The sequence below is a fragment of the Cherax quadricarinatus genome, chromosome 17 (genome assembly GCF_038502225.1).
Source record: "Cherax quadricarinatus isolate ZL_2023a chromosome 17, ASM3850222v1, whole genome shotgun sequence".
Taxonomy (NCBI): domain Eukaryota; kingdom Metazoa; phylum Arthropoda; class Malacostraca; order Decapoda; family Parastacidae; genus Cherax; species Cherax quadricarinatus.
In genome coordinates, this window is record NC_091308.1 from 12,895,247 (window position 1) to 12,915,246 (window position 20,000).

General features: G+C 40.0%; 1 protein-coding gene across 5 annotated transcripts in view; it reads right to left on the reverse strand.

Moving 5' to 3' along the window:
* Mcr (macroglobulin complement-related) overlaps window positions 1-20,000 on the reverse strand; it is a 770,662-nt gene that overhangs the window by 666,431 nt on the left and 84,231 nt on the right. Inside the window, exon 1 of one of the 5 annotated variants that reach the window (XM_070085800.1) lies at window positions 4,964-4,981. The exons of the other annotated variants lie outside the window; for them this stretch is intronic. The gene's annotated coding sequence lies outside the window, so the exon portion shown is untranslated. Of the gene's footprint in view, window positions 1-4,963; window positions 4,982-20,000 lie in introns of those variants that run through there. 5 annotated transcript variants of the gene reach the window in all.

The window sequence follows — 20,000 nt, forward strand, 5'->3', positions numbered from 1 at the left end:
TCTCTAGTCCATCTTTCTCCCGACAGGTGCTTATATCTAGCTCTAACTACCTCTAACTCTCTTACTGATGATACTCTCCTTGTACCTCAACTACCTCTTACTCTCACTATAGCTACAGCTAAAATAATGATCTAATATACCTGTTGTCCATTCTAAAAGCATACACATCTAGAAATCCGCCCATCAACCTATAATCTACTAACATCTTGGGCAACTTGTAATGGGACCTGACCTCTCTATGATTATATATTTTCTACTAGTGGATTACACCTCACCTCCTGACAGTAAGTGTCCATACTGTCGCTTCAACTCCACATTGTTTCAGACTATGGAACAAATATTCTTCTCCAGGCTGAGGGACTGACCACCTAAAAACTACGTCTTCAAGAGTGATGGACTGATTACATCGTCTTCACATCTCTACTGCTTCTACCAGCTTTTCTGTACTCGACTGAAGAAGCCTACTGTGTAGGCGAAACGTTTCGGAATAAAGATACCTAACTGTTGCACACGTGTCTTGCTTATCAAACGTATTAACACAGATGCTTTGCACAGGCGATGTTCACCTCATTTGATCAGCTGCTCGTTCAACATGTAACTCAAATTCCTTTTTGTACTGTATAAACTCCCAAGATTGACACAGTAAGCGGAGGGCGCCAATAGCTGACTGACGGAACTCAGTCAATACACAGTTAATTTAGCAAATGGGCCGCGGGTCAAACTACTTCGCTAGTTAGCAAGTTTGCTGACAACAGCAAAGCAAGAGAATATTAAATACCAAGATTTCGAACGAGACTTTTAACATTATATATATATATATATATATATATATATATATATATATATATATATATATATATATATATATATATATATATATATACCTCTATAGCTGGAATGGGGACCCTCATCCTCAGAGAAGACAATAAACGTACCTCAGGGAAAACTCAAGGTTCTCCCCGGAGCTGTTTGAATATTTTCTTCTCCTACCACCCCCTATATTTATATTCTATGTGAACATTTATTAATAAACAAAATACATTTACAGAAAAAAACATAAACATGAATACAATGACACAATGTATCAAAGATGATGAATTTCCTCCAGTTCCTCCGAGGCTGGACGTGAACCAAGTATGCAGCAAGCATTTCCCCTCTGGATGGCGACGCTGAGGCGCTGGAACATGAAAGTGGCTGCCCTTGGGTCCCTGGTGGTGTCGATGAGTCTGGAACCCAATTCTTTAAGGAAACGTGTGGCATTTTTTCCCCATGATCCCAAGGTCTCCGATCCCACTGGGACAAATTGATACTGTTGGCTAATGTCCCTGTACTTGCTGATCTTGTACTCCTCCCTGTGGTCAGCAGCTCCTCCCTGTCGCCCCACACTGTGATGGATATAGGTGTCAGCCAGTGTGGACACACAGGTATAGTCCCATGCTAAGAGCTTGCCATTCTTCCAAGGATAGATGGTGATCCCGTCGGGGCGGTTTGCTGGGTTGTGGGTATTGTTTGCTGCAAGTGATCGTGGCTCCCTCTCGGCAGGGCATCCAGCTGTAGCAAGGGTTCTCTTAATGATGTCGTTGACCTCATTGTGTCTTGCATGCCAGCCCTTGGTTTTGGAACAGTTAAGACCATGTAGACCGTATTGGTCTGCTTGCACTTCGCCGCAAATACACATATATTCTGTGTGAATTGGGGCAGCAAGGCGCAGAGCCACTGCAATACGGAGGGTCTTAGGGTCGAGTCGCGTTCCCATTGCCGATATGGGAACTGTTTGGAGGAAGTCCCCGGAGTGATGTGCACTCACAGCCTGGAGACGGGCAATCTCCCTATCTGATGTTGCAGCCCTGAGCATGTTGGCAAGCACCTTTTCAGCAATTGGGCTATCCCAGCTTGACTGTTTGTGAGCCAGTGCTGCACTAGGGTTTGGTGCTGGAGCAGCAAGAGTCTCCCATTCGGTGATGGCACTGACATAGCTAGGGTCTTCTATTCCTGCTGAGTCACTGAGGGTGTCAGGAAGAATTTGTCTTATCAACTCGTTTGATGCAATGGAAGAGGATAGGAAAGCTGGTAGAGCAATCTGGGAGGATCTGCGTACTCCTAGCCCTCCAAGCCTGACCGGAAGTGAGGCTTGCAACCACTGTCCATCGTCAAGGGAAAGATTCAATACACTCTCTAGCATGGCCTTCAGGAGAGAGTCATATTCCTTGAGTTTTGGACTGCTGAAGGCTGGGGAGCATCTCAGAAAATAGGTAAGTTTTGGGGTTGACAGGCACCTGGTGAGTAGGTAGAAGGCATCGTGTGTGTCAATGTCTTTCATCCTGCTTTCCATCGTCCGGAGGTCTGAGACTTTTTTTCCTAGGATCAGATCGATGGCATTGGACCCAAGAGGAGCACCGAGGAGAGTGCTATTGGCCGGATCAATGGCTCGTGCTCCTGGTAAAATGGTACTAATATTCTGGATCAACTGTTGATTGGTAGAAACTATATATATATATATATATATATATATATATATATATATATATATATATATATATATATATATATATATATATATATATATATATATATATATATGTCGTGACGAACAGGTAAAATTGGTAAATTAGCAATAACTCATTTAAAATTAAGTCCTTTCCAAAATTTTCTCTCATACGTTTAAATATATATTTTTTTTCATTTATGCTAATGTAAAAATTAATAATTTTGTACCAAAAGAACCTTAGAAAACTTACCTAACCTTATTATAACAAGCGCAATTTAATTTAGCCTGATCCAATTAAATATATTTTAGATAAATTTACAATAATAAACAAACACGAAGAGGGTTGCTATTTAAGCGAAAATTGCAAGTTTTTACATATTCTATACGACATATATATATATATATATATATATATATATATATATATATATATATATATATATATATATTATATATATATGCAATAAGATCACAGTAAACAGGTGATTTCAGAATATGCAAAACAACCACTCTGAAAGAATAGAGAAATTCCAAGCGCTTTCGTGACTACTCACATTATCAAGGAACTATGAAAGTAAAGCATCCAAGGAAGCTATATAAGGGGGTCTGGCCAACACCTCACTATCAGATCCCACAACGGTTAAACACCTGACGCGCGCCGGCCCAACTGGACAGGTCCTTTGCACAACCACCAACAAACTATTCTACCCAAGAAAATTTTTAAAATTATTATTTGTCCAGTGTATTATTAAATTCTTCCCAAATTCTATTAATTATAAATGGATCTAATTTATATAAACCAAAGGAAATATTCATATTATTGTCAAAACTGCTTTTTATGAAACAAGATTCAATTATATTCCTGTCGACCATGGACTTGCTTGATACTACTTTCTCAACTTTTTGAAAATCAATTGGATGGTTAAAAATCTCTTACATGAATAAATAGAGCATTGGAATTTTGTCCAGTTCTAATGCTATATTTATGTTGTTTTAATCTTAGTTCGAGATTTTTACCAGTTTGACCGTAATAAACTTTATCGCAAATTTTACAAGGAATCTTATAGACACATCCATCAGCATTTTGGGGGGAATTCTTTATCAAAAGTTTTTTTTACTGTATCAAGATTTTTGAATACAACTTTAATATTAAAAGTCTTAAGAAGAGAAGGCATATCAACCAAGTTTTCATGGTAAGGGAGAACCAACATATTTTTAGTTGAATAAGGCTGGTTGTACCTTTTTGGACTGTAAAAAGTATTTCTAGCAACTTTAAAAGATTTATCAATTACATTTCTTGGGTATTTTAAATCATTACCTATTTCATAAATTTTGGATATTTCCTCATCTATGAACTCAGGACTACAAATTCGTAAAGCTCTCAAAAACATTGATGAGAAAACAGACAGTTTGACTATCTTGATGCGAAGAATAATAGTGGACATAGGAACAGTTATTTGTAGGTTTTCTGTAAATTTTAAATTTGAATTCATTATTACCCTTAATAATTAAAACGTCTAGAAAAGGTAACGAATTATTTTCTTCAAACTCAACAGTAAAGTTTATGGAATGGGCTAAGTTATCTAATTTTCCAAGGAAATGGTGTATATCTACATTTTGGGGCATAAGACACAAAATATCATCAACATATCTGAACCATTTAGCTCTATTAGGGAGGATTGTGTTAAGCAATCTTGTTTCAAAAAATTCCATGTATAGGTTACTAAGAACAGGTGAAAGAGGATTTCCCATTGCCATACCAAACTTCTGAGTGTAAAACTTATCATTAAATACAAATTTTGCATCAACAATGCAAAGTTTAATAAGTTTAATGATAGTAGGAACTGGCAATGGTACATCATAGTTAACGAGTTCTTCAGATAAGAAACTTAATAAATCATCAGCAGTTTTGACAATAATAAACAGAATATTTCCTTTGGTTTATATAAATTAGATCCATTTATAATTAATAGAATTTGGGAAGAATTTAATAATACACTGGACAAATAATAATTTTAAAAATTTTCTTGGGTAGAATAGTTTGTTGGTGGTTGTGCAAAGGACCTGTCCAGTTGGGCCGGCGCGCGTCAGGTGTTTAACCGTTGTGGGATCTGATAGTGAGGTGTTGGCCAGACCCCTTATATAGCTTCCTTGGATGCTTTACTTTCATAGTTCCTTGATAATGTGAGTAGTCACGAAAGCGCTTGGAATTTCTCTATTCTTTCAGAGTGGTTGTTTTGCATATATATTTATATATATATATATATATATATATATATATATATATATATATATATATATATATATATATATATATATATATATATATATATATATTGCTCCTCTTCCCTCTTATCCTACCCCTCGTATATCCACAAACTTCTGCTGCACACTAACACTACATTCTTAAATCTATTCCATACTTTTTTAATGCAGAGCTTTTAATAATGATCACAATAAGCTCTCTTAAGTTACCTTGTTACAGCTGCTCACGCCCCGACAGGCTCCACTACTCACAATAACACACCTAAAAAGGGAACAAAAATAACTGCATTAATACAAGCGCTGCTCAATGTGGCTCAGAAGCGTTAATTATTTTCTGTGTAACCTTGTTGTGTCATGAGTGGTTAGGTGTAAATTAATGTTTGCTTGAGAGAGAGAGAGAGAGAGAGAGAGAGAGAGAGAGAGAGAGAGAGAGAGAGAGAGAGAGAGGTTATTCTCCTAGTGATCATTTGTTAAACCTCCCCACTATTTGGAAACAATGACTGGAAGAATCTAATATTAGATGTAGTAACACTAGACACTTTGTGCTTTAAACTAAGTATAGCACCACGGATATTTGCCCAAACTGCAAGCACTGGAGTGTTTGGCTCTGACCTATACCTCCTTGGTGAGCACTTTCACGATAGATCTTTGCGGGACACTCTACAAGACAGTCGGTGCCAGTCTTCCACAAGGAAGTTTGCTCAGTTCATTGTTATGTAATGTCTATTTCAGTGACCTTTTTCACCACATCCCAGAATGCCATGCTTATGTTCATTACTGTATTCTGATATTTGCTTACCCAAGAGAGGAAATGTCTGCCGCTCTCAGGCACATCAACCACAAGCGAACAGCTATATTAGCTTGGCGATGCCAATTTCAGGTTGCATTAATGTCTGAGAATAGGCAAATGATGACAGCCTCTAAGCAACATCATGTTCAAGCTCGAACAGTGTTAAGAATTAATACAATAAAAAAATGTTAAAACACATGGATGAGAGAATATCCTGGATGTGAAATTTGACTCGACAATGTCTATGAAAGCTCACGTGGTAAATCTTGCAAGCAAGGCAGCCAGGAAGCTAACAGCACAATGGTTTGTCTCCTACATGCTCGACATCAGAGGTTATAAAACTGTGCCTCATACAGAGGTGAGGCACAAGGACACTCACACCTGAGTATACACCACTTTTTTTGAAGAGTAAGGACACATGGACAACACTACCAAATTTCATGCACTGCAGTCATCACCAGTGCTGGTTCCCACCTCACCCTGATCAGTATTTGTATGTTTCAAAACATAAATTTAATAAAGGTAAAGCTAGGTAAGGTTTTCAAACGAGTTGATGTAGGTAACAGCTCTTGTAAATCAAAACAAAAGCTCTTAAATCCTCAAAAACTCCTTGTTGAGAGAGAGAGAGAGAGAGAGAGAGAGAGAGAGAGAGAGAGAAAGAGAAAGAGAGACTGCTGGAATGGCTGTGCAGGACTTGGCCAGCCTCCAGCACCCTCATACTTCCACTACCACCATCACTACCGACATCATCATCTCCACCAATACAGCCAAGACACAAGCATGCATCTCCCTCATCTCAACCTCAACAGCCTCTTCACCACCATCTAGATCGTCTCTCTTGGTCCTAGGCACTGGAGCTACCACCCCTTTCCTCAGATCAAATCTGATTACCACCCCAGTCACTTTGTGGGTTCATCGCTCTTTCGTGATTATAAGAACCTACCATCGGAAGCAACACCATTCCTCTTATCACCAACAACAATGATTTTTATTTCACTAGCAGCTCCATCAACACCACCGCCACCAAGACAAACAGCAACACCAATACCAACACAAACAAAAATAGCCCCATCACCAACAACAACAATCACAAAAACAACAGCACTAACAACAACAGCAACAAAAATAACTCCAGCAACACTCACAGCAACAAAAACAATGACAACAGCAACACCAATCTCTGAACCAGTAGCCGACATGGTACTACCACCACCACCACCGTCACCAATAACCGCTCCAGCTAAACTGCCACTGACATGTTCACCACGACCAACATCATCACTAGTATCAACACCAGCAACACCACAACAACCCCCATCATAGATATCCCCAACACCGCCAACATCACCTCCATCATAGATAACATCCCCAACACCGCCACCGTCACCTCCATCATCAGGAACTACCTGCATAAATACCGCGCCTTCCCCAACTGTCTCATCACCAGCACATCCCACCACCACTAACACCCTCTCCCGCCACCACCATCAACACATCATTATCCCCAACAAAGTCATCAGTGCCAGATGATCAACCCACGAGACTAACAACTTGCTGTGGGGAGAGAGATGGCACTAAATGTGCTGTACATCCAGCCTTTCTATACTCATTTTTCTGTCTTTTTTGGGGTGGTTCTCAACGTCAGTTTAAATATATTTTTTTACTTTAAGTAAGATTAGGTAAATATTGGGTAGGTGAGATTACCATTCATAAACCCATAAAAATGTATATTTATCCAGAAATAAACGAACCTCCTCTGGTAACGAAGTATCCTAGAAAAAAAAACAGGAAAAGTTTGCACTTGAGCTTTTTTCACTTGTACTGTGAGACAGGGCGGAAAATTTTTAGACCCGTGGTATCAGTGTTTTGAGAACTCCGTGTCAGCCTCTCTTAATGACTCCGGGAATCGTCGTTTAACCCCCCCCCCCTCCTTCTCCCTGCCATCACAACCCAGCCTCAGACCGGACCTCCAAAACCAGAAAGAAAGTATTAAAGAATAACAATGATTAAGAACCACACCGGGAAGTAACGGGAAATGCCACTAAATGGTAGCTGAAGATTGTAAAAATTTACCTGCCGTCTCAGATGCTTATGAGACAAACATAAAACTAAATATTCCTGCCAGAGTGCAAAACGTTGAACAGTCTGCCATTTAACGCTCGCGTGAGAGCTGGGGGAGGAAGCTGGACTGGTGCTGATGGGTTGGGTTGCGGTGGTTGGGGACCGCGTGGAGAGGAATATATCAGACATATTGCAGAGACGAAGGTGACGGATTTCAAAGGGAAAACTGGATCACTACCAAGTGCCCGATCAATCAGGCTATGATGTCAACCCAACCTCTTTAGGACAGTCAGTTTCATACACACCGTTGTAAGCAAAATTCTCTACTTACATTACATGACGTTGCTTAAGCTAAACTGTTGTCTATCAGAAAAAAAGTACTCAATTTTAACATATCATAGGTCTAAAAAATGCAATAATACATAAAAAAGATAAAAACTTTTGATAAGTTTCACCCTTCCCGCCCACTCAGTGTTTCTCTCCACGTTCAGTTCCACAAGGTATTCAGAACTCAGCTCAGAGTGGCCGCTAGCACCTATGGGACGCTTGAGATCAATGTCATCTATGTCAGAGTCACTTTGGGTGAACAAGCCATTAAGCGGAGATGCGACACACTGAAATAATCAGGTTTTTATTTTAATATCAACGTCAGGCTCCCTCCTATCTTCAGCCAAAAAGGAAATATCAACGTCGTTTAGGAGGATGCACAAGATATCTATGTAGTCCCGCTGGCAGTTACCGGGCCGTTGGATTTTGTGCTGCCGGCAATAACAGCCTGGTTGACCAGACCCTGATCTACCGCGAGGCCAGGTTATGGTCTGGGCCGCGGGGCGTTGACCCCCGAACACCCGCCAGTATATATATATATATGTGTGTGTGTGTGTGTGTGTGTGTGTGTGTGTGTGTGTGTGTGTGTGTGTGTGTGTGTGTGTGTGTGTGTATACATGTCGTGCCGAATAGGCAGAACTTGCTATCTTGGCTTAAATAGCAACGCTCATCTTGCCATATAGGACAAGTGAAAATTTGTGTATGCAATAATTTCGCCAAAATCATTCTGAACCTAACGAAAAAAATATATTTCACTGTTTGTTTAGTATTAAATTATTGTAAACAAATCTAAAATATATTTAGTTGGGTTAGGCTAAAATAAATTGTTCTTGTTATAATAAGGTTAGGTAAGTTTTCTAAGTTCATTTTGGTGCAAAATTATAAATTTTTACATCAACATTAATGAAAAAAATATATCTTTAAACGTATAAGTGAAAATTTTAGAAAGGACTTAATTTTAAATGAGTTCTTGCTAAATGACCAGTTTTACATACTCGGCACGACATATATATATATATATATATATATATATATATATATATATATATATATATATATATATATATATATATATATATCTTTCAACACACCGGCCGTATCCCACCGAGGCGGGGTGGCCCAAAAGGAAAAACGAAAGTTTCTCCTTTTACATTTAGTAATATATACAGCAGAAGAGGTTACCAGCCCCTTGCTCCTGGCATTTTAGTTGCCTCTTACAACGCGCATGGCTTACGGAGGAAGAATTCTGTTCCACTTCCCCATGGAGATAAGAGGAAATAAACAAGAATAAGAACTAGAAAGAAAATAGAAAACCCAGAGGGGTGTGTATGTATGTGCTTGAACATGTATGTGTAGTGTGACCTAAGTGTAAGCAGAATTAGCAAGACGTACCTGAAATCTTGCATGTTCATGAGACAAAAAAGGACACCAGCAATCCTACCATCATGTAAAACAATTACAGGCTTTCGTTTTACACTCACTTGGCAGGACGGTAGTACCTCCCTGGGCGGTTGCTGTCTACCAACCTATATATATATATATATATATATATATATATATATATATATATATATATATATATATATATACATACAAAGCAGGAAAATCCTGGCTTGACGTGTATAAACGGGCAACGTTGAATTCTGAACGTGTATCCATCTTTGTGTGAGAATGAGCAGTATTAATATTTTCACAAGAAATCACTAAACCCTAGTGGGTCATACAGCGCAGTATGACATATAACACTCGTGCTTGCAACATTACTTGACGCTCTCTGGCTGGGTCCCTGAGACGCAAGTACACTCAGATGTGTCAATTCTCGAGTGGTTGTGAATTCCTCACTTGCTGCGTTAATGAGCACTGAGCTGTAGCTCACCTCTGTATGTACTTGTATGTACTTACCTATATGTGACCGGAGGGTTTGAGTCTTAGCTCCTGGCCTCGCCCCTTCGCACTTTCCAAATTTACTACCTTCTAGCCTCATGGGCTCTCTCATACCAACTCTTAAAATTATGCAAAGAGACTGTCTCTACTGAGGCTAATATATACTTTATCATATCTCTATGACTCATCTGTGTGCGCAGCGCGCGCGTGTATGTGTATGTGTGTGTGTGTGTGTGTGTGTGTGTGTGTGTGTGTGTGTGTGTGTGTGTGTGTGTGTGTGTGTGTGTGTGTGTGTGTGTGTGTGTGTGTGTGTGTGTGTTTATTTAAAGTTTAATCCCAATACGTCTATATTTGGGTATAAGGTATTCGTGACTGGTGATGAACAGGTAACGACAGCTTTAATTAATTACCCCCGTGTGTCGATAGGCTTCAAGTCCAATTACCAGCCAGTATTTCTCACAGCATATCTACTCCGAAAAGTTTATTTCTCTGTTTATTTACTTTAATCCCTATTTCAGGAATTAATGTCCTTGACTGGTGGTGAACAAATAACATAAAGCCTTAATGACCCTTGTGTAATCGATAGGTTTTCAACTCTCTTTGCTCTACCGTCTGCAGGATGAATGTTTGGTAACAACACATTAGCCGCTTTGACAGTAAATTCTGAATATCTAGGCCTAATTACCCAATTAATCAACATTTCTAATTTAGGAATTCTGGTTGGAGACAAGGCCGCAGGGGCGATGATCCCTGGAGGTCTAATTAAACACACAAAACATCCTCATTCTCTCCCTCTCCCTCTCTCTCCCTCTCTAAGTTTTCCTTTCCCATGCAGAGAAAACCCCATTTAAGTGAATTTTAAGCTAGCAAAACAAGACAGTATTTGGACCCAGAGCTCCCTCGCCTTGCTCTCAGGGGGACATTTTTACACCAGCGACCATTTGCGATGGCTTTAAAGCTGACAACGGAGAGGTAACAACGAGTTTAGTAGAAATATCAAAGTAATAAACACATTATTTTTTCATTTACTTCCTGCCCGGATGAGCAATGAACACGCAGACTCACTCCAGCCAAGTAGGAAGTATTTTAGTGATATTAAGAGAGAGGAAGGGAGAGAGAGAGAGAGAGAGGGAGAGAGAGAGAGAGAGAGAGAGAGAGAGAGAGAGAGAGAGAGAGAGAGAGAGAGAGAGAGAGAGAGAGAGAGAGAGAGAGAGAGAGAGAGAGAGAGAATCTTCTTGAATATTGAAAGAGGGGACAGGAACATTTGGCTCACCACTTACCACGATCTTCAACAAGAAAAAACAAGAGACAGGAGGAAAGTCTGCTAGACGGCAGGAAGTTGAGGAATGGAATTTCAAGACCGCAGCAAGTCGACTGACCAGAATCGCAAAACTCAAGAAAAGTCTCCCTGAGGCGTATCACACTCAAGGTAATGAATAAATCAGAATGAAGACTCAGTATGCAGAATATCAAGTCACGACTTGATAAAGCTCTAACCAAAGAGCGAAAATGTTGTCTCAATGCAAATATTCTGCGTATTATGTGCTGATACCCACACCTAAAAGCGTCAAACCTTTACTACGAGTAATGGGTTAACTAACTGGAGATTAATTGATCATGGAGCCTCAGCAAGAGACCAGGCATGGCTAGATTTGCCACACAAACTTTATAGAAACTTACCACAGACTGACGGAAATCAGAGAGGACACATAACATGGCGGCTTGCATATTCATACACTGCAAGAACTCCTTCGACACAGCAATGTGTAGTAGACTATACACAAACACCCCGCACATAGAAGAAAGAAGCTTATGACGACGTTTCGGACCATACTGGCTCCATTTCCTTCGTGTGCTGGTGTGGCATGTCAATGGTCCAGGTTGAACCAAAACATCGTCATAAGCATCTTTCTCCTATGTGCAGGTTATTTGTGTATTGTTTCAGTCACGGTATTGTCTCTTTTTTTTTGTTCTTTAGTAGACTATACCTCGACCTTCCTTCAAGAGGGTTGCCCTGATGCTAGTGATGGACTCGAGGGCCAAGGAATTAGACCTATCGTCCTCGTCCTCAGACTTAAACATGATTACTTTTCTTTCTTCTCTCGCTATGTGATCTCTACTGGTTCCGTGTGTCCCCAGAGATGTTACTATAATAACAGGAAAGCTCCAATTGTAGTTGTGGGCAGGAATGATGAGTTGGATAACAGAGTGCAGAAATGAATTCTTCAACACAGAGAATCCATCAAACAAAGCAAAAGAAAATGAAATATGAGAAAAGACCAAAGAAACTGAATTTAATAACATTAGAGGGAAGAAAAACCAAAAGAGACATGATAACTAAATACAAAATACCCAGTGGAGTTCATGAAGTGGATAGGGATATACAGTTTAAGAAGGCTTAGTTGCTAGTTAAAGACAAATGAGTTATAAGGATATCAGGAAATAATTCTTCAGCCACTGCATGGTCAGGTAATGAAATGACCTAGGCAAAACAGTGATATATTACATTAAGAATAGGTATGCTAAGGGTCAACTAGGTCAGCATGGCGAGATCCAGATGACTGGGAACTGACACCAGAGCTCCGTAACCGTAAATCTTCCTCACATTTCCACGTGCTCCACCTCTTCTCTTCCTTATCTCCCTCATCAAGTGATATCTCCTCCTCTCCATCATCAAGTGACATCTACCTACCTCCCTCCCTCCCTCCATCCCCCCTCCTCTCTCTCTCTCACTCTCTCACTCTCTCACTCTCTCACTCTCTCACTCTCTCACTCTCACTCACTCTCTCACTCTCACTCACTCTCTCACTCACTCTCTCACTCTCTCTCTCTCTCACTCACTCTCTCACTCTCTCACTCTCTCTCTCACTCTCTCACTCTCTCTCTCACTCTCTCACTCTCTCACTCTCTCACTCTCTCTCTCTCACTCTCTCTCTCTCACTCTCTCACTCTCTCTCTCACTCTCTCTCTCACTCTCTCTCACTCTCTCACTCTCTCTCTCACTCACTCTCTCACTCTCTCTCTCTCTCTCTATACCTCCCCCTTTCATGTATTTTTCCACTGTGTTTGGGATAGGTCATCCTGAGAAACGTTAATTCCCACTTAAGAGTAATACTAGTCCTGCTTGAACAAAACCTTTGAAGATTCCGTTGCTGCTTAACCCTCGGAAGAATGTCTGTCAATATTCTCATTGCATTACGGAACTCCTTCACCTCAGGCTAACAGATTTTGTCATTTGATGTAAGAAACCCATCCGATGTGATGGAACATGACAGGAAACATAGCTAGAATTTGTTCCCACTAAGTAATTTATCATAGAAATTATAGAAGTAGCACACTGCAGATTTACCCAATCTTTTTTAAATATATCAAATGAAGTTCAGGATGGAAAGAAAAGTGAAGACGATATCTCGGTCCGTCCTGGACCATTATGAAGTCATAACTGTGCTCATTTGTGACTTGATATTGTCTAAGATGAAGCGAAATGTAGTCTAAGGTTTCCTCTCTAAAAATGAAGGTTATTTGAGTTTTAGTGAGCTTTTAAATAAACTGAAATTGAGCAGAAGACCTATGATCCACAGAGAGAACCAGAAATGTGGAGCTCAAGATTAATGACGACACCACTGATGAAGCTTTTGAGTAAGCAAGTAAAAAAAAAAAAAGAAAAGGCCGGATTTTCTTGGCTTGTTTTTAACCGTAATCGGTAGAAATCGTCTAGGTACCAGTGAACATGTTATAAGTCTGTTAAGAGATATACAAATAGGGAAGAGGATGAAGTTGTAGCCATGTGTAGACCAGCAATTTCATTTGGTCAACTGACTTTATTTCGTCGATATCATTATGTTGTACGAACATGCTCCAGACTCGAATCATCCTACGAATAAATAATTTCAGATGAAGTGTTCTGGAGAAGGGTACAGAGTGTAGCTGCTATTCGCTGCCCGTCTTATTGTGTAAAAGTCCACTTCTCATTGTGCTCGGAGTGGAGCCAAATGTGGTACTTCACAATACTGGCCTTGTACATAGCAGTAAGGCCATCCTCATCCCTCCGGCATTGAAGGCTCTGCTGAAATAACAGATCTGTCCAGACCGAGTCCAGGCGAGAGATGAGCCCTCTTGCTGTTCTTTGTTCCGTCAAGAAGTAGCAGATGAGATAGCGGGTAGGCAATCCAATAAAGTGGAGCATACTCATGGTGTGAGCGCACTTGTGCCTCGTACAGAATTTTTCAGTCTACTGTCGAGCAGATGTGTGATGCATCTAAATGCTGTAAACTTCCTAACCACTTTGAAAGATTTACAACGTGGTTCTTCATAGTAGCATTACCATCATGGTGCCTAGATGACCATGCCATGTAATCTGCCATTGTTTTACCCCAGACTGATATAGCTATAAGCTGGTGATTGATGTAACTGGTATCTCCTCTCTTGGATAAGTAAATGTCAGTGTACAGTCGTCTGTGAGGAGCTCAGCAAAAGATTAAGGAGGTGTGGAAATTGCTATGTGAGCTAGATACCTCGAGGTTGGTGGGACAAAATATCTCTCCATGGGTCCTGAGGGAGGGAGGAGGAGCACTGTGTATGTCTCTAACAACAATCTTCGACAAGTCTATCGACACAGGACAATTGCCGGAAGTGTGGGAGACAGCAAATAAAGTCGTAATTTTTAAGAAAGGCGCCAGACAGGTAACGTTAAATTACAGACCAATGTAACTGACATGTATGGTATGTAAAGTTATGGAGATCAAGAGATGAGTGGTGAACCTAGAGAGGAGTGATTTCGTACAAGATAACCATTGCTTTAGGGATAGAAAATCCTGTGTCACAAACCTGCTGGAGTTCTAGGACAAGGTAACAGAAGTAAGACAAGAGAGAGAAAGAGAGAGAGGGGAAAGGGTAGCTGCATTTTCTTGGACTGTGGTAAGGCTCTTGACAAAGTATCACACAAAAGACTGGTCCAAAAGCTAGAGTAGCAGACGGGAATAACAGGGAAAGGGCTACATTGGATCAAGGCACAAATGTCGAAAAAAAAAATACGTTATGATCCGGGAAGAGGTGCCGCAATGGGTGCATGTGAAGAGGGGCTCCACAAGGATCAGTACTAGGGCCAGTGATCTTTCTTGAATACGTAAATGACATGACGGTAATGAAAGAGTCGGAGGTATTCCTTTTTGTAGACGACGTGGAACTAATGAAGAGAATATACACAGATGTGGACCAGGAAAGGCTACAAATAAAGAGGAATTAATAGAGTGAATAAGCACAGAATCACACACACACACACACACACACACACACACACACACACACACACACACACACACACACACACACACACACACACACACACACAAACTGCTCAAAAGCAAAACATTTCCACTAATGAAATAAACCTTTTACGTAGGAACAAACGCTCATGATATCGTTTTTAATCCAGAGGTTATTTAATCGCTTTTTCCCGTCCAGGAAAATAAAAACTTCATACATGCAGGGAAATTGAAACCTTATCTACCCAGGCGAAATTTGATCTTTTTTTTTTCCACAATCCTGGCGAAATTAAAACTTTTCTTTAATCCCAGTCAAACTGAACCTTCTTCCACCCAAGCGAGAATTATCCGAATTATCCACTTACTAAACGTTTGCAAAAGTATCTCATTTATATGCAAATGGTGCAAGTGCAAACTGGAATATACATAGTCATGATTTTCTTGCATTTTGTTTTTAAACCATGTTCATATATACAAGTTACCGTGTTAAAATAAATGCGATATAAGGTGCATCTTTTTTAACATATTACCATATGTGTGTTTGTGTGTTTGTATGTGCTTTTAACAAGTTATGTTTTTTTTAAGCTGATCTTCGTTTATTTGATTACTGCGTTATATTGAAAATTGTTGCAGTGTTCTGTTGAATAAGTTAAGGCGTTTTATTTTTCTGAACAAGGCAGCGTGCTACTTAGAACAAGGTAGCGTGCTACTTAGAACAAGGCAGCGTGCTACTTAGAACAAGGTAGCGAGCTTAGAACAAGGTAGCGTGCTACTTAGAACAAGGCATCGCGCTACTTAGAACAAGGCAGCGTGCTACTTAGAACAAGGTAGCGTGCTACTTAGAACAAGGTAGCGTGCTACTTACAACAAGGCAGCGTGCTACTTAGAACAAGGCAGCGTGCTACTTAGAACAAGGTAGCGTGCTACTTAGAACAAGGTAGCGTGCTACTTAGAACAAGGCAGCGTGCTACAACAAGCTACTTAGAACAGCGTGCTACTTAGAACAAGGTACTTAGAACAAGGCAGCGTGCTACTTAGAACAAGGTAGCGTGCTACTTAGAACAAGGTAGCGTGCTACTTAGAACAAGGTAGCGTGCTACTTAGAACAAGACAGCGTTAGAACAAGGCAGCGTGCTACTTAGAACAAGGCAGCGTGCTACTTAGAACAAGGCAGCGTGCTACTTAGAACAAGGCAGCGTGCTACTTAGAACAAGGCAGCGTGCTACTTAGAACAAGGTAGCGTGCTACTTAGAACAAGGTAGCGTGCTACTTAGAACAAGGTAGCGTGCTACTTAGAACAAGGTAGCGTGCTACTTAGAACAAGGTAGCGTGCTACTTAGAACAAGGTAGCGTGCTACTTAGAACAAGGTAGCGTGCTACTTAGAACAAGGTAGCGTGCTACTTAGAACAAGGCAGCGTGCTACTTAGAACAAGGCAGCGTGCTACTTAGAACAAGGTAGCGTGCTACTTAGAACAAGGTAGCGTGCTTAGAACAAGGTAGCGTGCTACTTAGAACAAGGTAGCGTGCTACGTAGAACAAGGTAGCGTGCTACTTAGAACAAGGCAGCGTGCTACTTAGAACAAGGCAGCGTGCTACTTAGAACAAGGAAGCGAACTACTTAGAACAAGGGTAGCGTGCTACTTAGAACAAGGTAGCGTGCTACTTAGAACAAGGTAGCGTGCTACTTAGAACAAGGTAGCGTGCTACTTAGAACAAGGTAGCGTGCTACTTAGAACAAGGCAGCGTGCTACTTAGAACAAGGCAGCGTGCTACTTAGAACAAGGTAGCGAACTACTTAGAACAAGGTAGCGTGCTACTTAGAACAAGGTAGCGTGCTACTTAGAACAAGGTAGCGTGCTACTTAGAACAAGGTAGCGTGCTACTTAGAACAAGGTAGCGTGCTACTTAGAACAAGGTAGCGTGCTACTTAGAACAAGGCAGCGTGCTACTTAGAACAAGGCAGCGTGCTACTTAGAACAAGGTAGCGAACTACTTAGAACAAGGTAGCGTGCTACTTAGAACAAGGTAGCGTGCTACTTAGAACAAGGTAGCGTGCTACGTAGAACAAGGTAGCGTGCTACTTAGAACAAGGCAGCGTGCTACTTAGAACAAGGTAGCGTGCTACTTAGAACAAGGTAGCGTGCTACTTAGAACAAGGTAGCGTGCTACTTAGAACAAGGTAGCGTGCTACTTAGAACAAGGTAGCGTGCTACTTAGAACAAGGCAGCGTGCTACTTAGAACAAGGTAGCGTGTTCCTTTGAGCAAGTTACCGTGTTATTTAGCACAGGTTACTCTATTCCTTTGAACAAATTACAGTGTTTTTGAACAAGTCTGCCGTGTTTACTCAAACAAGTTGTGGTGTTTCTTGTTAACAAATGACCGCGTTCATTCTGAGCCATTTTTACCTCGTTCCTTTGAACAAGTTACCATGTTCCTCTGAACAAGTTACCATGTTCCTCTGAACAAGTTACCATGTTCCTCTGAACAAGTTACCATGTTCCTCTGAACAAGTTACCATGTTCCTCTGAACAAGTTACCATGTTCCTCTGAACAAGTTACCATGTTCCTCTGAACAAGTTACCATGTTCCTCTGAACAAGTTACCATGTTCCTCTGAACAAGTTACCATGTTCCACTGAACAAGTTACCATGTTCCACTGAACAAGTTACCATGTTCCTCTGAACAAGTTACCATGTTCCTTTGAACAAGTTACCATGTTCCTTTGAACAAGTTACCATGTTCCTTTGAACAAGTTACCATGTTCTTCTGAACAAGTTACCATGTTCTTCTGAACAAGTTACCATGTTCCTCTGAACAAGTTACCATGTTCCTTTGAACAAGTTACCATGTTCCTTTGAGCAAGTTACCATGTTCCTTTGAGCAAGTTACCATGTTCCTTTGAACAAGTTACCATGTCAATTTGAGCAAGTTATCTTTTTCTTTCGAACAAGTTATTTTTTTTATTTTGAACTGGTTGTAGTGTTCTTTTGAACTTTTGGAGTACATCAGGTTGAAGACTATCGACTGCGAGTGGGTCATCCAGGATGCAGTTTACCATGACATTATTTACCTAGATGTTATCTAGATGGATACTGTCATCAGTGTTAATCTACGCCTTACCATAGAGAATCGTGTAAACTCTCCGAATATATACACTACGAGATAAACAGATCTCGATGTATATACAATGAGAGATTGACACCTCTCGATATATATACACTAAAAGATATGCACATCTAGATGTATACAGAGTATGGTATAGAAAATTCTCCGTGTATATAGACTAAGAGATGGAAACTTCTGTGTAAATACACTAAGACATACACCCTTTTGGTGTATATTCACCAAGAGATACAGACATGTCAATGCATATACACTTAGTGTATACAAACCATTGCGTTTATATACATTAAGAGATACACACGCATTGGTGTGTGTGTGTATATATATATATATATATATATATATATATATATATATATATTATATATATATATATATATATATATACCTACACACATTGCTATATATATATATATATATACACACACACATACACGCACACACTAAGAGTTAGACTCGTGTTGATGTATATACTCTAAGATATACTCAAGTATCGTGTGTGTGTGTGTGTGTGTGTGTGTGTGTGTGTGTGTGTGTGTGTGTGTGTGTGTATGCATAATATTTATAAAACTTACCTCCTTAGTAACTAAAACAAAAACATATTTTTTACCGAGCCTGTTTTCTGCCAAGGCCAGGAGACTCAAAGAGGAAATTACATCCATTATCATTTACGTTCTCTCTATTATTCAAAAAGGGCAAAGACGTCACGACTCAGTAGTGATATATCCCACTGAACTGCTGCTTCCCCAGACTAGTTGGAACACGTTGTTCTTGCTACTCCGGTGACTACCAATACTCGTGTATGGTTAGCGGGTTACTTTGTATTCCATTTTAGTTATAATGTTGCTCACTCCTAATCCCAGATATTTTTTCCCACTCTCCCTATCTCTTCTGTCTACCATTTTCGCATATGTCTTATCTCCGTTACTGTTCCCGAGAGTTCTACCGACACTGGAGACTGAAATTACATCGGATTTCCTTACTGACTGCCTGGTAAACTAGGCTCTCGCTGCACATAGTCCGTAGGCCTATAGGCCTACATATCCATCACAACCTAGCACGGAAAGAATTTTATATCTGTTAACTGATGTCGTGTGCTGGATGTTCAAACTTCAGTGTCTTAATATCTCCTTCACACACTCCTATGTCTAGACCAGGACATTCCATATACATCACTCCATCTATTCCAGTTTTAACACCACCACCTACCAATCCGAACCTTGTATTAAGATGCATCAGCCTTGAAAGTTTTGAAGTTAATCAGGAGAGCAATCTCTGGTTATCTCAGAGATTAAAATATTAAAACACATCCCCACTAATTTTAAGGTTGTTCCGAATTTGCGTTCAGCGTTGAAGGTTTGAAGCTGATCAGATGAAGCATTCTTCCCGAAATGTCCCGGCATGATAGTGACTTTGTACCTAACAAAACAAATTGTAATTACACATTGTAATTTTTGCAAAGAGATAAAATCTTTATTCTTATTCAAAGCATTAACAGATTATCGCATTAAAATTAATATTTCTGTTTTCCAAAATTTTTCAGGAACATTAATATAATGACACCTAGATAGCCGAAACTCGATACAAATCGATAACAAAAAGCATTGTCCAGTTATTGCACGAAAATTAACTTTCATAAAAAATGTGAAATTAAATGTTACACAACCCAAAATACACGTAAAGTTTCCGGTAGAGAAACCCGAGCGGCGCTAAAAGTTAAGAGGCCAACCAGAAAATCAGTTCTCCGGTTATCGAACAGAATCCAGTAATTCCAAATGACATTATTTAATATTAAC